This window comes from Phascolarctos cinereus, unplaced genomic scaffold (genome assembly GCF_003287225.1).
Source record: "Phascolarctos cinereus isolate Bilbo 61053 unplaced genomic scaffold, phaCin_HiC Scaffold_5;HRSCAF=322, whole genome shotgun sequence".
NCBI lineage: Eukaryota > Metazoa > Chordata > Mammalia > Diprotodontia > Phascolarctidae > Phascolarctos > Phascolarctos cinereus.
The window spans coordinates 222,991,215-223,005,523 of record NW_027555958.1 but is presented as its reverse complement, the minus strand read 5'-3'; positions in this window follow the sequence as shown (position 1 = coordinate 223,005,523).

Here is a 14,309-nt window from a genome sequence, read left to right as displayed (position 1 = left end):
ATGGGCACCCCACAATTTCCAGTTCTTTGTTACCACAAAGGTGCTTCTATAAATACTTTGCAACATGTAAATTCTTTTCCTTTTTCCCTAATCACCTTGGGAAACAGAACTAGTAGTGCTATTACTAGGTCAAAGGGCATAGACTTTTTTTTTATAATTCTTTGGCCATAATTCCAGATTGCTCTCCAAAATGGATGGATTAGTTCACAGTTCCACTAACAATGAATTAACTTCCCAGTTTTTCCGCATGCTATCCAAAATTTGTCACTTTCCCTTTCAATCATTTAGCCATCTGATAGGTATAAAATGATATCTCACAGTTGTTTTAATTTACAATTCTCTAATCAATAATGAGTTAGAGCATTTTTTCATATGACTACAAATTATTTTGATTTATTCATTGGAAAACTGCCTGTTTATATCCTTTGACCATTAATCAATTGGGGAATGACTCATTCTTATAGATTTAACAAAGTTCTTTATATATTTGAGATATGAGACTTTTATCTAATGAACTGTCTATAATTCTCCCATAATTTTCTGCTTTCCTTTTGATCTTGGTTACATGGGTTTTATTTTTACAAAAACTTTTTTAATTTAAGATAATTGAAATTACCCATGTTATACTTTACATTGTTCTCTCTTGTTCATAAATTGTTTGCCTATCCATTAGTCAAATAAGTAACATATTCCATGTGCTTCTAATTTTCTTGTAAAATTTATCTTTATATCTAGGTCATGTATCCATTTTGACCTTATCTGGTAAATTGTGTGAGATATTGGTCCATGCCCAATTTCTGTCAGACTGCTTTTCATCTTTCTCATCAATTCTTACCAAACAATGACTTCTTACCCCGAAAACTTAAATCTTTACGCTTGTCAAACACAATGTTACCATAGTCATTTGCTGCTAAAAATTGTATGTCTATCCTGTTCCATTGATCTATCTTTCTAATTCCTAGCCAGTACCAAATAGTTTTGATAATTATTGCTTTATAATGTACTTTAAGATGTGGTACTGCGAAACCTCCTTCCTTTACATTTTGTATTAGTTCCATTAATATTCCTGACCTTTTGTTCTTCCAAATGAATTTGTGCTATTTTATTTTGATCATGGGGGGGAAATCTGGAGAGCTTGGAATTTTCTGATCGACTCTGTCATCTTCCCAGAATCCACTCTCAAGATATTGCAATAAAATTTTTATCAATAAAGACAGCTTGATACAGTAGATAGAAAGTCAGCCTTAGATTTAAGGTAACAAATTCAAGTCTGGCTTCTGATGTATATTCTGTGTGACCCTGGGCACTTTATCTAATCCCACAGTGCCCTAAGCGGTTCTTACAGACTGCAAGTTACAAATCACATGTGGACTTTTAATGGTAAAGTTAAAAGTTGGCAAATGGTAAAAATTTAAATGAGTATGTAAATGTTGAAGGCATTTAAAGTAAGGAAAAGAATACCATAGGATGGAGTTAGTCTGAAAAATCTTCTTTTTTAAGCCAGCTCTCCTCAGGGGACACAAAAAGATATCTCCCATATCATATTGCTTCACACACTCGAAAGCATCCTAAGAATTTTGCATGAGAAATACCACACTTGTCCATTTAGCCTAGTGTTCTGTCTTTAAGAAGAGACCTAAGGGAAAAACAGATTAAAATGTTTCCCCAAACATTCCTAGTTTCTTCTAACATTAAGTTATAAAGCTATCATCTATGAAATGATATACTTGTTGCTTGCCCCTATATATAATCTGTGTGGAGTATGTCTTGGGGAAATTACCTCCATAAGTTTACTCCCTGCTCTCTATATTAGAAACATGCTCGATTTATTTAAAAAGGCTTCTTCCTATCATCATGGTTGGACCTTGACAAGTGGTTATCCAGCCTGCTCTGGAGGGCTTCCAGTGAAACACAAACCCCCTTCCTCCAGAGACTACACTTTTCCAGACAACATAAGTGCTTAGAAAGTTTTTCCTTATGTTGAGCAGAAATCTCCCTCTCTGAAAATTCTATCCATTCTTCTTAGTTTTGACATCTTAGCCCAAGTAGAATAAACATAATATTTCTTCCAAGGGCTACCATTCAGCTATTTGAAGAGAGCTAATATGCCATCTTTTACTCCTCTAAACATTCCTGGTTCCCTTAAAAGTTCTTTATATGAATGAAAAGGCTTAAGTGCTTCTTATTTTTTAAGGCATTATGCTAATTCTTCAGAATACGATTAGAAAAGCAAGATGGACTCAACTCTTAAAGAACTCACATTCTAACAGGGGAAGCCATTCACATAAGAGTAACAAGTCAGATACAAAGGTCCAGGGCTCATTAGGTTATAGTGGCAAAGCAAATGATAATGGACCTTCTTTACTTTCACTTCCTTCGATAAAACTATTTCCATTTTATGGCATGATTTCTATTTCTCTTACATTCATTTTTACATTTATACAGAATGCTTCAGTTTATTAATGTATTTTCTAAAACATGTTACTACAAATTGGCCAGGATGCCCCATTTATATGACTAAGATAGAGTCAAAAACTCTAATTCTATATACCAGAGGTGTCAAACACTGGCAACATGTAGCCAGGACAATCCCTAGTGCTGCCCAAACTAGATTAAAATATATGAGCTAATACTTAACAAAATAAATAAAAATATGACAAAATATAGGTAATGTTAATATGTGTTTTTCTAAGTCAATATGCTCCTTCATGGATTTTTATGTATGGTTTAGTAGTCCCCATTTCTATTTGAGTTTGAAGCTACCGCTATATTTACTATGCTTCCATTAATGGAATTTAGAATTCTCTTCCATGGCATACTACTGATTCATACTGAAACTGTATGCCATTAAAGGCATTGGTTTAAGGCAGGAGAAACCATGAGTTATTCTCTCTGACCACCCATTCTGCCCCTGCCTTGCATCCTGTACTTGTGGGTTGATTTTTGGAACTCAGGTATAGGGCTTTTCAGTTATTCCTAGTAAATTTCTTGTTATTAATTTTTACCCACTCATGGTTGTAGCTTGTGATAATTGTTTAAAATCTAAATTATGTCATCTAATCACAGGGAATCTTTGCTATCACTCTCAGGATTATACAACTGATGCTTATTCTTAGTTTTTAATCATATGGGGAAAATCAAAACCATAATACTGCATTGCCTCCTGAATATTAGGGAGTGCTTAATAACAACAATAATAGTAATAATAGTAATATTCTACATAGCTTAGTCTGACTGGTGCTCCTCATTTCCCAATCTAGTCTCTTTACTGGAAGATTTGAATAGGAATTTGGAACATGTTATCTGTCTGAGACACATAGACCCAAAGGAATAATAAAGGTAGAGGTGGGTAGTACCTCTAAATATGACCAGCCTACATATCACAAAACCTCAAACATACAAATTCTAGTACTACAAGATTGAAATGATGAGTAAGTATCTTAAAAAAATAATAACAGTGACCACAAAGAGCCAACCTGCCTTTATCAAGAATGGATTATATCAGACTGGGCTTGTTTCCTTGTTATAGATCAGGTTACTAAGCTTGCGGAAACAATTTTCACTCTGGAAGTTCCACATTGAGAAAAACACTAAATCTTGAGTATTGATGACTAAAACCAGGGATGTATAAGCAAATAAAGAGAAATGTAGATCAATACCAATGATAAATAACAAAGTAAAAATTTTAAATCAAATATTAGCAAAAAAATAAAATAACATATTAAAAATTATCCATTTATGATCAAGTTGTATTTATACCAGAGATGCAAAGATAGTTCCATATTAAGAAATAACATAGATGTAGGCATTGCCAATAGTGATGAAAAGCACTGCCCATTCATAATTAATCACATTAATAACAAAGGCAATAACAAAAAAAACCCATAATATCAACAGATACAGGAAAACTTCAACAAAATATAGCACTCATGTATTTTTAAAATGCTAAAAGTGGAAGAATGAAAACTTTCTTAATATGATCTGAATCACTTATCTAAAATTATTTTCAATGGTGAAATGTTGGAAGTTTTCTCAATAAGTCTAATAATGATGCCCATAATAGCAAGAAAAGGGTGGGATATAAATTTTCATTGTTCATTAACAAGGCAAATAAGTCTAAGGAAATCTCAGCATAAGAGGAGGGAAACTTTGTGAAAAGCACGCATATGAAAATTAAAGGAGGTAGAAATAAGTTATATCATCATTACAGTATCATATCACATATAAGCTAGAGAATAAACGGAGTTAGATGAGTTTGAGAAACAGTTTAAAAGTCTTATAGTGAGGTATGATACAGCACTAATTAGATTATTATGCTATTAGAAGAATCTAGATTTAACGCTGTGCTCCAGAGGCCATCTGGGCCACTCCTTTCCTTTTACAGGTAAGGAAGCTGAGACCTTGAGAAGTTAAGTGATTTGCACCCAAATCATACTGGTAATGTCAGAGCAAAAGTTTGAATACAGGTCTTCTGAGTGGAATCATTATTCTTTCCATTGTCCCACGCTGCTTTTTAATTATCTAGTATTTAGTAGAGCTCTTTTTCTGTAGAAGCACAGCAAAGACAAATTTCTATAGAAGCAAAACAGCTACAAATTTTATCATTTACCTAGATAATAACTTCATCCTTCATAAGATGGAAGAACCAAGGACATGAATTTCTATTCTGTATCTGATTCTTAAAAGAAGGAAAAGTTGGTTTCTGGAATAGAAATTAGGGATACTAAATAGAAGTTACCACTCTATCTTGGAATATGGGGGGGGGAGAGAAAGTCAACCACAGTTTCACATGGACCCTAGATTTGTTGGTATAAATTTCAAAAGGAACAGATTCTTTGGACCAAATTCTTAGACTAAAATTCAGTAGGGTAGGTCAACCCAGGAGGGATAGGAAACTCAAGAATAAATTCTGATGAGTCAAAGAAATTAAAGAAGGAAGAAAAGGATACACATGTACAAAAATATTTATACCATCTCTTTTTATGGCGAATAGGAAACTAAGAAGGTATCCATCACTTGGAGAATGAACAAACTAAATGTAATTGAATAGTATTATGCCACAAGAAATGAAGAAAGGGATGGTTTCAGATAAAACTGGGATAATGTGCATGCTGATACACGGGGAAGTGATTAGAACAAAGAGAACAATTTACACAACAACAAAATAATAAAGAAAAAAATTAAGAAAAACTTAAGAACAATAACTAACCATGATTTCAGAGGAACAGTGATGAATTGTGCAATTTGCCTCCTGACAGGGAGAAGAATAACTCAAGGTGCAGAATGAAAATTTTCAGGCATCTCCAATACTAGGGTTTGTTTTGCTTACCTATGCATATTTGATACAAAGGTTTTGTTTTCCTTTCTCTTAACTTTGGAGAGAAAATTGGAGTGGAGGGTAGGACGCAGTTAACCAAAATGCCAAAAAGAGAAGAAAAATAAGAAAAGTGAAATATTAGAAAACTACAGAGCAGAAAACAGAAGAAAATCAGTTAGGAAATACCTGCAAAGCAGAATAGCTTTGAAAATAAGATATTGACTTTATTGTATTGTTAGAGGGAGAAGCAAATTGTATATGAAGCAGATTTATTTCTGTATGTACAATTCTCTTTTTTTTTCTGCTTTGTATATGGAAATACTAATTATTTTGTGCTCATTAAGTTCAAAATAAAAACAAATCATCTTAAAACAAAAGAAAGGAATGGAATTCAGAAGACTCAAAGAGGAACAATTTCAATGAAAAGGAAAAGGGGGCATTGTCTAAAGGGAACAATGAACATGCAACCAACTTAGATGTTTTAAAGTGTACAAAAGATGGAGACAAGAGCAGGTAATGAGGGATGAATACAAAAAGCCTGGCAGAGTTCTGTAGGAATAATTTAAGGAATGCTAAAGCTCAAAATGAACTCTGTCTGATGAGAGAAGTTAAGCATAGCAAAAACATATTTTACCTAAATATAGGGAAAGAGAAGGATCAAAAAGCTGAATCACTGATGGAGAGAAGGCAGAATTGCTTATTTTGTTTTGGTTTTCTCTGCATCTCTGCCAAGGGGCAAGATCTTTGCATTAGAAAAGTTGAAGCAGAAGATAGCTAACATAGTATTGATATCAAAGATTAATAGGGAGATAGTAAAAGGGTGGCTAAGTCACTTGATTGAGTGCCTGCCACTAGGCCTAGGTGAACTGCCACCTAGAACAATCAAACAGCTAGTGCATGTGATTGCTGAACCAAAGTCAATAATATTTGAAAGATTAGAGTATAGTAGAGAAAACCAGAGCTGAGGAGAAAGTCTGAAACACAAAGAATTCAAGAGAAACCTAGAAAGGAAGCCAAGTATATCTGAGCAATTTGAAGGGAGGTAAAGGCTGTTCATATGCTTACTTCTTAATTGAGAGTAAAGAGCATTGCTCCTTTAAAACCTCAATCTTCTAGTCCAAAAGGTATCAAAGAAAGAGAAGCTCAGTGCCTGAGTGGGATTTAGTGTTTTGTTTTGTTTTTTACTTATGACAGTAAAGAAAAAGAGAGAAAAAGAAATAAAGTGGAGAAGAAATGAGAAAGAATGGGGAGAAACTTACTCTTTTGATACCTGATGTACATCATAAGAATATACAATTATGAAAGTTAAAGTTGGGGTGGGCATCTCATGGTATCTGAACTAGGAGAAGGAAGGTTGAACTCACACACAGAGATTTTTGTGTAAATACATTCAAAACCATAGGGAAATGAGGATGGGTCAAGGAAATTGAAGGACATGGATTAAACACTATTAATTAGAGAAATAAAAGTTGACCAAAAAATGACAAATGTTAGCTTTAGGAAAACACTCTTAGTGAATACTGTGAATTCTTGCAACCGTTCTGGAAAGTGATTTAGTATGATATCCAGAAATTTACTGACTAGGGAGAGTAGGAGTAAAAAGGAGTAAGAGGGAGGGAGGGAGGAAGGTAGAAAAGAAAGGATGGAATATTTATGCAGTGCCTTTTATGTGCTAGTCATTGTGCTAAGCACTGCACAAATGTTATCTCACTTGATTCTCACAATCCTTTGAGGTAGGTACTTTTATTATTCCCATTTTTTAGTTGAAGGAACTGAGACAAACAGGACTAAGTGACTTTCCCAGTGTCACACAGTAAGTATTTGAGGCTGGATTTGTACACAATTCTTCCTGATTCCAGAACCAGTGCTCTGAATGCTACAATACCTTAGCTGCATCAAAGAGGTTACAGCAACTTATTAAAAATATTATTCACTATGATTAGGATGAATTTATACTGGAATTCTAAGGTTGGTCAATATTATCAAAATTAGAAACATAATAAACACAATAAAAACAAAAAAGTAAAAAATACACATGATTTTATCAAGATACAGAATTAACCTTTTGGCAAAATATAACACATATTAAAAATAACAAAATAATTTTCCTTAATGAAGTAAATAACATCTAGTAAAAATCAAGAACTAGCTTTATCTGTAATAGAGAAACACTAGATGTCTTTCTAATAAGATCTCAAATCAAGGAAGATAGTGATTGTTACACCTGCTATTTAGCATTGCTCTAGAAATGCAAATTATAGCAATGATAAGATAAATAAATTGAGAGAATAATAAAAATCAACAAGTAAACACAATTGTAGTTATTTGCAGATGATATTATGGTTTGCCTAGATGATAAAAGTAAGTAAAATTAATTAAAGTAATTATTAACTTTAATAAAGTAGCAAGATATAAAAAAATCCTCTAAATTTTCTGCCTTTCTGTATATTTTTTAACAAAACTTAACAAGAAGGGGTGGAAAAGGAAATCTGATTCAGCATAGCTACAAAATGCATAAATTATATAGAAATCCAGATAAAAAGAAACATGCAGGTCTTATATGAATGTATGAAGGCAACTGGAAAATACTTTTTGAAGAAATGAAGATAAATAATTGGAGAGATTAATTTCTCATGACTGGATAATGCAAATATGATAAAATCATGATAGGTAAGTTAATTTATAGGTTTAATATCATACCAATAAAACTAATTGGGATTATTTTATAGAACCACAGAATGCATTAACAAAATTCAGCTAGAAGAACAAAAAATCAGTAATCCTAAGGGAACTAATGAGAAACAAAGTAGGAATGAAGGGTCCCTAGAAGTGAAACAAATCTCAATCTATACTACAAAGTATTAATCCTCCAAGCAATTTTTTACTGGTTTAAAAGAGAGAAAAGTTATTCAAAGGATTAGTTTGGGCAAGCAAAATATATAATCAATTGAACATAATAACATAGTATTTGAAAAATTCAAGGACATGAACAACTAGCATAATGATGTCTTTCAACAAAAAGTACTGGGAAAACAGAAAAGCAATCTGGCAGAATCTAGGTTTACAACAACATCTTATGCTATACACCCTGATAAACTCTAAATAGATAAATGACCTAAATATAAAAGTTCATATCACAAATAAATTAGAGGAAAAAGGAAGGTGACATCATTCCCAACTATGGTTGGGGGAGAATTATTATTTAAACAAGAGATAGAGATGAGTATAAAAGATAAAATGAGCAATTTTAATTACATAAAATTGAAAGCAAAAAAAATCTTCTGAATAAGCAAAATAAAGGCAAAACAATTAGTTGGAGATAATCTTTACTTCAAATTTCTTTGATAAAGCTTTAATATTGAAAATACATTAAAAGTAATATAAACAGATTATTACAAAAATCATTTTTCAAATAAAAATGTTTAAAAAACCATATAAAATCAAATCACTAATAAAAGAAATGCAGATTAAAGGAACTCTGGGGGTCAGAGCCAAGATGGCAGAGTAAAAGCAGTGGCTTGCTTGAGCTCTCCCTGAAACCCCTCCAAATACCTGTAAAAAATGGCTCTAAACAAATTCTAAAGCAACAGAACCCACAAAAAGACAGAGTGAAACAAGTGTCCAGCCCAAGACAACCTGGATGGTTGATCAGAAAAGAATACCGTGTGCGGCAGGGAGAGGAATGAAGTTCGGTGTGGGTGCACAGACAAAACCAACCTCAGCCAACCTGGAGCAGCTGTCAGAGGACTGAATCAAGGGCAGTTGTGGCAGGTTCCAGACTTCTAAACCCACAAACGCTGAAGACAACTTAGAAGATCAGTAGGAAAAGTCTGTGCCTGGGGTGAGAGAGAAGCTTGGTCCCAGCCCTAGTCTCCCCTCCCCCACCTCCACACAGCCCTGGGATGGCAGATAATTCTCTTAAAAGAGAGAATAAAATAAACGGGGGGGGGGGCAGGATAAGATTAAGGGAAATATACTTAGTTTTTCACAATGTAACTGCCGTGGAAGTGCTTTTCATGACTACACATGTATAACCTATATTGAGTTGCTTGCCTTTTCAATGAGGGTGAGTGGAAGAAGGGAGAAAATTTGGAACCCAAAGTTTTAAAAACAAGTATTAAAAAATTGTTTTCACATGCAACTGGGAAATAAGATATACAGGAAATGGGGTATAGAAATCTATCTTGCCCTACAGGAAAATTGAAGAGGAAGGGGATAAGAGAAGGAGAGGGGGAGATAGAAGGGAGGACAGATTAAGGGAAGGGGTATTCAGAATTCATGCCATCTTTGGGATGGGGGAAGGAATGAGATGGGGAGAAAATTTGGAGCTCAAAATCTTGTGGAAGTGAATGTTGAAAACCAAAAATAAATAAATAAGAATTTTAAAAATAAATAAAAAAGGAACACAGAATTGTTACTTCACAATCATTAGATTGACAAAGATGGCATAAGAGGAAATCAGAGATTTTTAGAAGAATTATAGGAAGAGATAAATTACAGATAGATAGATGGATGGATGGATGAGAAGGAAGGAAGAAAGTAAAGAAGGAAAGAAGGAAGGAAGGAAGGAAGGAAGGAAGGAAGAAAGGAAGGAAGGAAGGAAGGAAGGAAGGAAGGAAAGAAAGAAGGAAGGAAGGAACACATGAAGGAAGGAAACATTATCACATACTATGTCAGATACTATTCCAGTTGCTAGCAATACAAATATAAGATAGGAAATAAAAAGACAGTCCCTACCCTCAAGGACCTTTCTTCTACTGGAGGGGATAGGGAGGAAGACAACACATAAAAAGGAACCAAAACTGGACCATGCACGTGAAGCAGCAAAACTACTAAAAAGTAAGTGGGAAAAGTTAGGAGTGGAGTGGGGAGTAAAGTGAATGTGGATGGCCTTGGCATCTCTTGAAATGATAGTTGAATCAGGCACCAATCAGAGGAGAGGACCACAGGGCCAGAGTTATTTCCAGAATGAGAAGGCTATTTGAGAGATATGGAAAAGTCTCAAGACTCAGAGTGAAGTGAATATGGATAGCTTGGATAAAGGTTTAGAACTATCACCCTCTCCTTCCCCAAATCATTAAACTGAATAGACCCTTTAGCTTAACAATATGACTTTTAGGCACTTACCACAGAGAAATCCAGGACGGAACAAAAGGAATCAAGTACATAACATATTTATAGCTGCATTTCTGTGGTGGCAAAGAACAGGAAACAAATTGGGTTTAGTTCAAACTGTAGCATTTAAATATAACAGAATTGGAGGGGTTTAAGAAATGATGAATATGACCATTTAAGAAAAATATGGGGGGTGAAGCCGAGATGGCGGAGTGAAAGCAGTGACTTGCTTGAGCTCTCCCCCAAACCCCTCCAAATACTCATAAAAAATGGCTCTAAACAAATTCTGAAGCAGCAGAACCCACAAAAAGACAGAGTGAAACAAACTTCCAGCCCAAGACAACCTGGATGATTGATCAGAAAGGTGTGTAGCGCCGGGCTGGGAGCACAGCACAGCGCAGCGTGGGCGCGCAGGCCGCAGCAAACCTGGAGCAGGCCTCAGAGGACTGAATCGCCGGCAGCTGTGGAGGTTTCCAGACACCTCAATCCACGAATGCCAAAGACAACTTAGAAGGTCAGTGGGAAAAGTCTGTTTCTGTCAGTGGTCAGAGACGAAGGCAGGGTCTCAGCTCCATTCCCCAGGAGCCTGGCCGGGGGGGGGGGGGCGGGCAGCTGCTTCCCGAGCTTCCGGCCCACAGACTGAGCGGGAATCCAGTGGCTGATCAGAGAGGGACTGCAGGGATCTCTTTGCCAGTGCTCAGGCAGGAATCTCTTGCTTTGCCCATGTGTGGATCTGGGTCACAGTTCTGGGCGCAGTGCTGGGGTGAGGAGGAATGCTGGTGGTGGAGCTTGTAGTGGCTGTGGAGAGGAACCCTCCTCACAGTTACAGGACAGAAAGGAATACTTGTGGTCACAGGCCAGGAAAGGAGTAAACACCTCGCCCCTTATCATACCACCTTGGAAGAACTGAAAATTTACAGGTCCCTACAAGTATCTCTGAAAACAGCTATACAAACCCCTGAAGCTTGGGACAGTACACTCTCCACATTGGAAGCAGACTTGAGTCTAAAACTCAAGTAATTGGCTGGGATCATGAGCAAGCAGCAGAAAAAGAGTCAGACTATATTATCTTACTTTGGTGAAAAAGAAGATCAAAATATACAACCAGAAGAAGACAACAAAGTCAAAGCTCCTACATCCAAAGCCTCCAAGAAAAATATGAATCAGTCCCAGGCCTTGGAAGAGCTCAAAAGGGATTTTGAGAAGCAAGTAAGGGAAGTAGAGGAAAAACTGGGAAAAGCAATGAGAGTGATGCAAGAAAATCATGAAAAACAAGTCAACAGCTTGCTAAAGGAGACCCAAAAAAATACTGAAGAAAATAACACCTTAAAAAACAGCCTAACCCAAATGGCAAAAGAGGTCCAAAAAGCCAATGAGGAGAAAAATGCCCTAAAAGAAAAATTGGCCAAATGGAAAAGGAAGTCCAAAAGATTACTGAAGAAAATACTTCTTAAAAATTAGAATAGAGCAATTGGAAGCTAGTGACTTTATGAGAAATCAACACTGTAAAACAAATCCAAAAGAATGAAAAATTAGAAAACAATGTGAAATATCTCATTGGAAAAACAACTGACCTGGAAAATAGATCCAGGAGAGAGAATTTAAAAATTATTGGACTATCTGAAAGCCATGATCAAAAAAAGAGCCTAGACATCATCTTTCAAGAAATTATCAAGGAAAACTGCCCTGATATATTAGAACCAGAGGGCAAAATAGAAATTGAAAGAATCCACAGATCTCCTCCTGAAAGAGATCCCCAAAGGAAAACTCCTAGGAATATTGTAGCCAAATTCCAGAGTTCCCAGGTCAAGGAGAAAATATTACAAGCTGCCAGAAGGAAACAATTCAAGTACTGTGGAAACACAATCAGGATAACACAAGATTTAGCAGCTTCTACATTAAAGGACCACAGGGCATGGAATATAATATTCCGGAGGGCAAAGGAGATAGGATTACAACCAAGAATCACCTACCCAGCAAAACTGAGTATAATCCTTCAGGGGAAAAAATGGTCATTCAGTGAAATAGAGGACTTTCAAGCATTCCTGATGAAAAGACCAGAGCTAAACAGAAAATTTGACTTTCAAATACAGGACTCCAGTGGAACATGAAGAGGTAAACAGGAAAGAGAAATCATAAGAGACTTATTAAGATTGAACTGTTTACATTCCTGCATGGAAAGATATTTGTAACTCATGAGAACTTTGTCAGTATTAGGGTAGTTGAAGGAAAAAAATTGTATGTATATATATATATAGATAGATAGATAGATAGATAGATAGATAGATAGATAGAGGGCACAGGGTGAGTTGAAGATTAAGGGGTCATATCTGGAGAATAAAATTAAGGGATGAGAGAGGATGATACTGGAGAAGAAAGGGAGAGTAGAATGGGGTAAATTATCTCACAAAAAAAACAGAAAAGAAAAGTCTCTCACAGTGGAGGGGAAACAGGGGAAGGTGAGAGGGAATGAGGGAATCTTATTCTCATAGGATTTGGCTTAAGGAGAATAACATACACATTCAATTGGGTATGGAAATCTGTCTTACCCTACAGGAAAATAGGGGGAGAAGGGGACAAGAGAGCAGGGGGGTGATAGAGAGGAGGGCAGATTGGGAAAGAGGGTAATCAGAAGCAAATACTTCTGAGGAGGGACAGGGTCAAAAGAAAGAATAGAATAAATGGGAGGGCAGGATAGGATTAAGGGAAATAGAGTTAGTTTTTCACATGTCTACTGTGGAAGTGTTTTGCATAACTGCACATGTATAACCTATATTGAGTTGCTTGCCTTTTCAATGAGGATGGGTGGGGAGGGAGGAAGGGAGAAAATTTGGAACTCAAAGTTTTAAAAACACATGTTTTAAAAAAATGTTTTCACGTGCAACTGGGAAATAAGAAATACAGGAAATGGGTTACAGAAGTCTATCCTTCTCTACAGGAAAATAGAAGGGGAAGGGGATAAGAGAAGGGAGGGGGGAGAGATAAAAAAGAAGGCAGACCGGGGAAGGGGTATTCAGAATGCATGCCATCTTGGGGTGGGGGGAGGGGTGAGAAATTTGGAACTCAAAAACTTGTGGAAGTGAATATTAAAAACTAAAAATAAATAAATTTATATTTTAAAAAAATATGAAAAGACTTGAACTGATGCAGATTAAAATAAGCAGAACTAGGAAATCAATTCATGGAAAAACCTTCGAAATCTGACTAAAGTTGCAATTAACCATAATTGAAAAGGCTGGGATGAAACATAACTCTCACCCCTAGGCCAAAATGTTGGGAACTAGCAGTGCAGAATGATAAATACATTCTCAGACATTACCAATATATTGATTTGATTTTTGCTTCACTATATGTATGTGTAAAAAGAGGGCCTTCACTAGGAGTGGTTGAATGAGAAATAATAATTGTAAAAAGATCATCAATAAAACATTTTAAAAATGCGTAGAAGAAAAAAGTGAAGAAGGTGACACAAAAGATTTTTTTTGCTACTTTGTTAAACAGCTATTAAAAAAGCACTTAACTAAAAAAGTCATAATTTATTATATAATCATTTCTGTTCTTTGTATATTGAAATGTCTTTGTTAATGATCAATGTTTGCAGTAGTTGGAACTTAATAAATGATTGTTGATTGACTTATTGATCCAAATACTCTTGATTCTGAAACTAACTCCTACCTACTTTGACGTATTTCACCTTGAAGATAACACATACTTAATAAATGCTTGTGTAATAAAACCTCATGATTTAACTGGGGCGTCGTCTAGTTACCTGCATCTGAGCTCCCTGTTGTAGGGCACTTTAAAGCTGATACCCCTTACCAGAGATTTCACAGCAAAACAACTCTTTTTTTTTTTTAAGATAATTACAGTGGTAGAG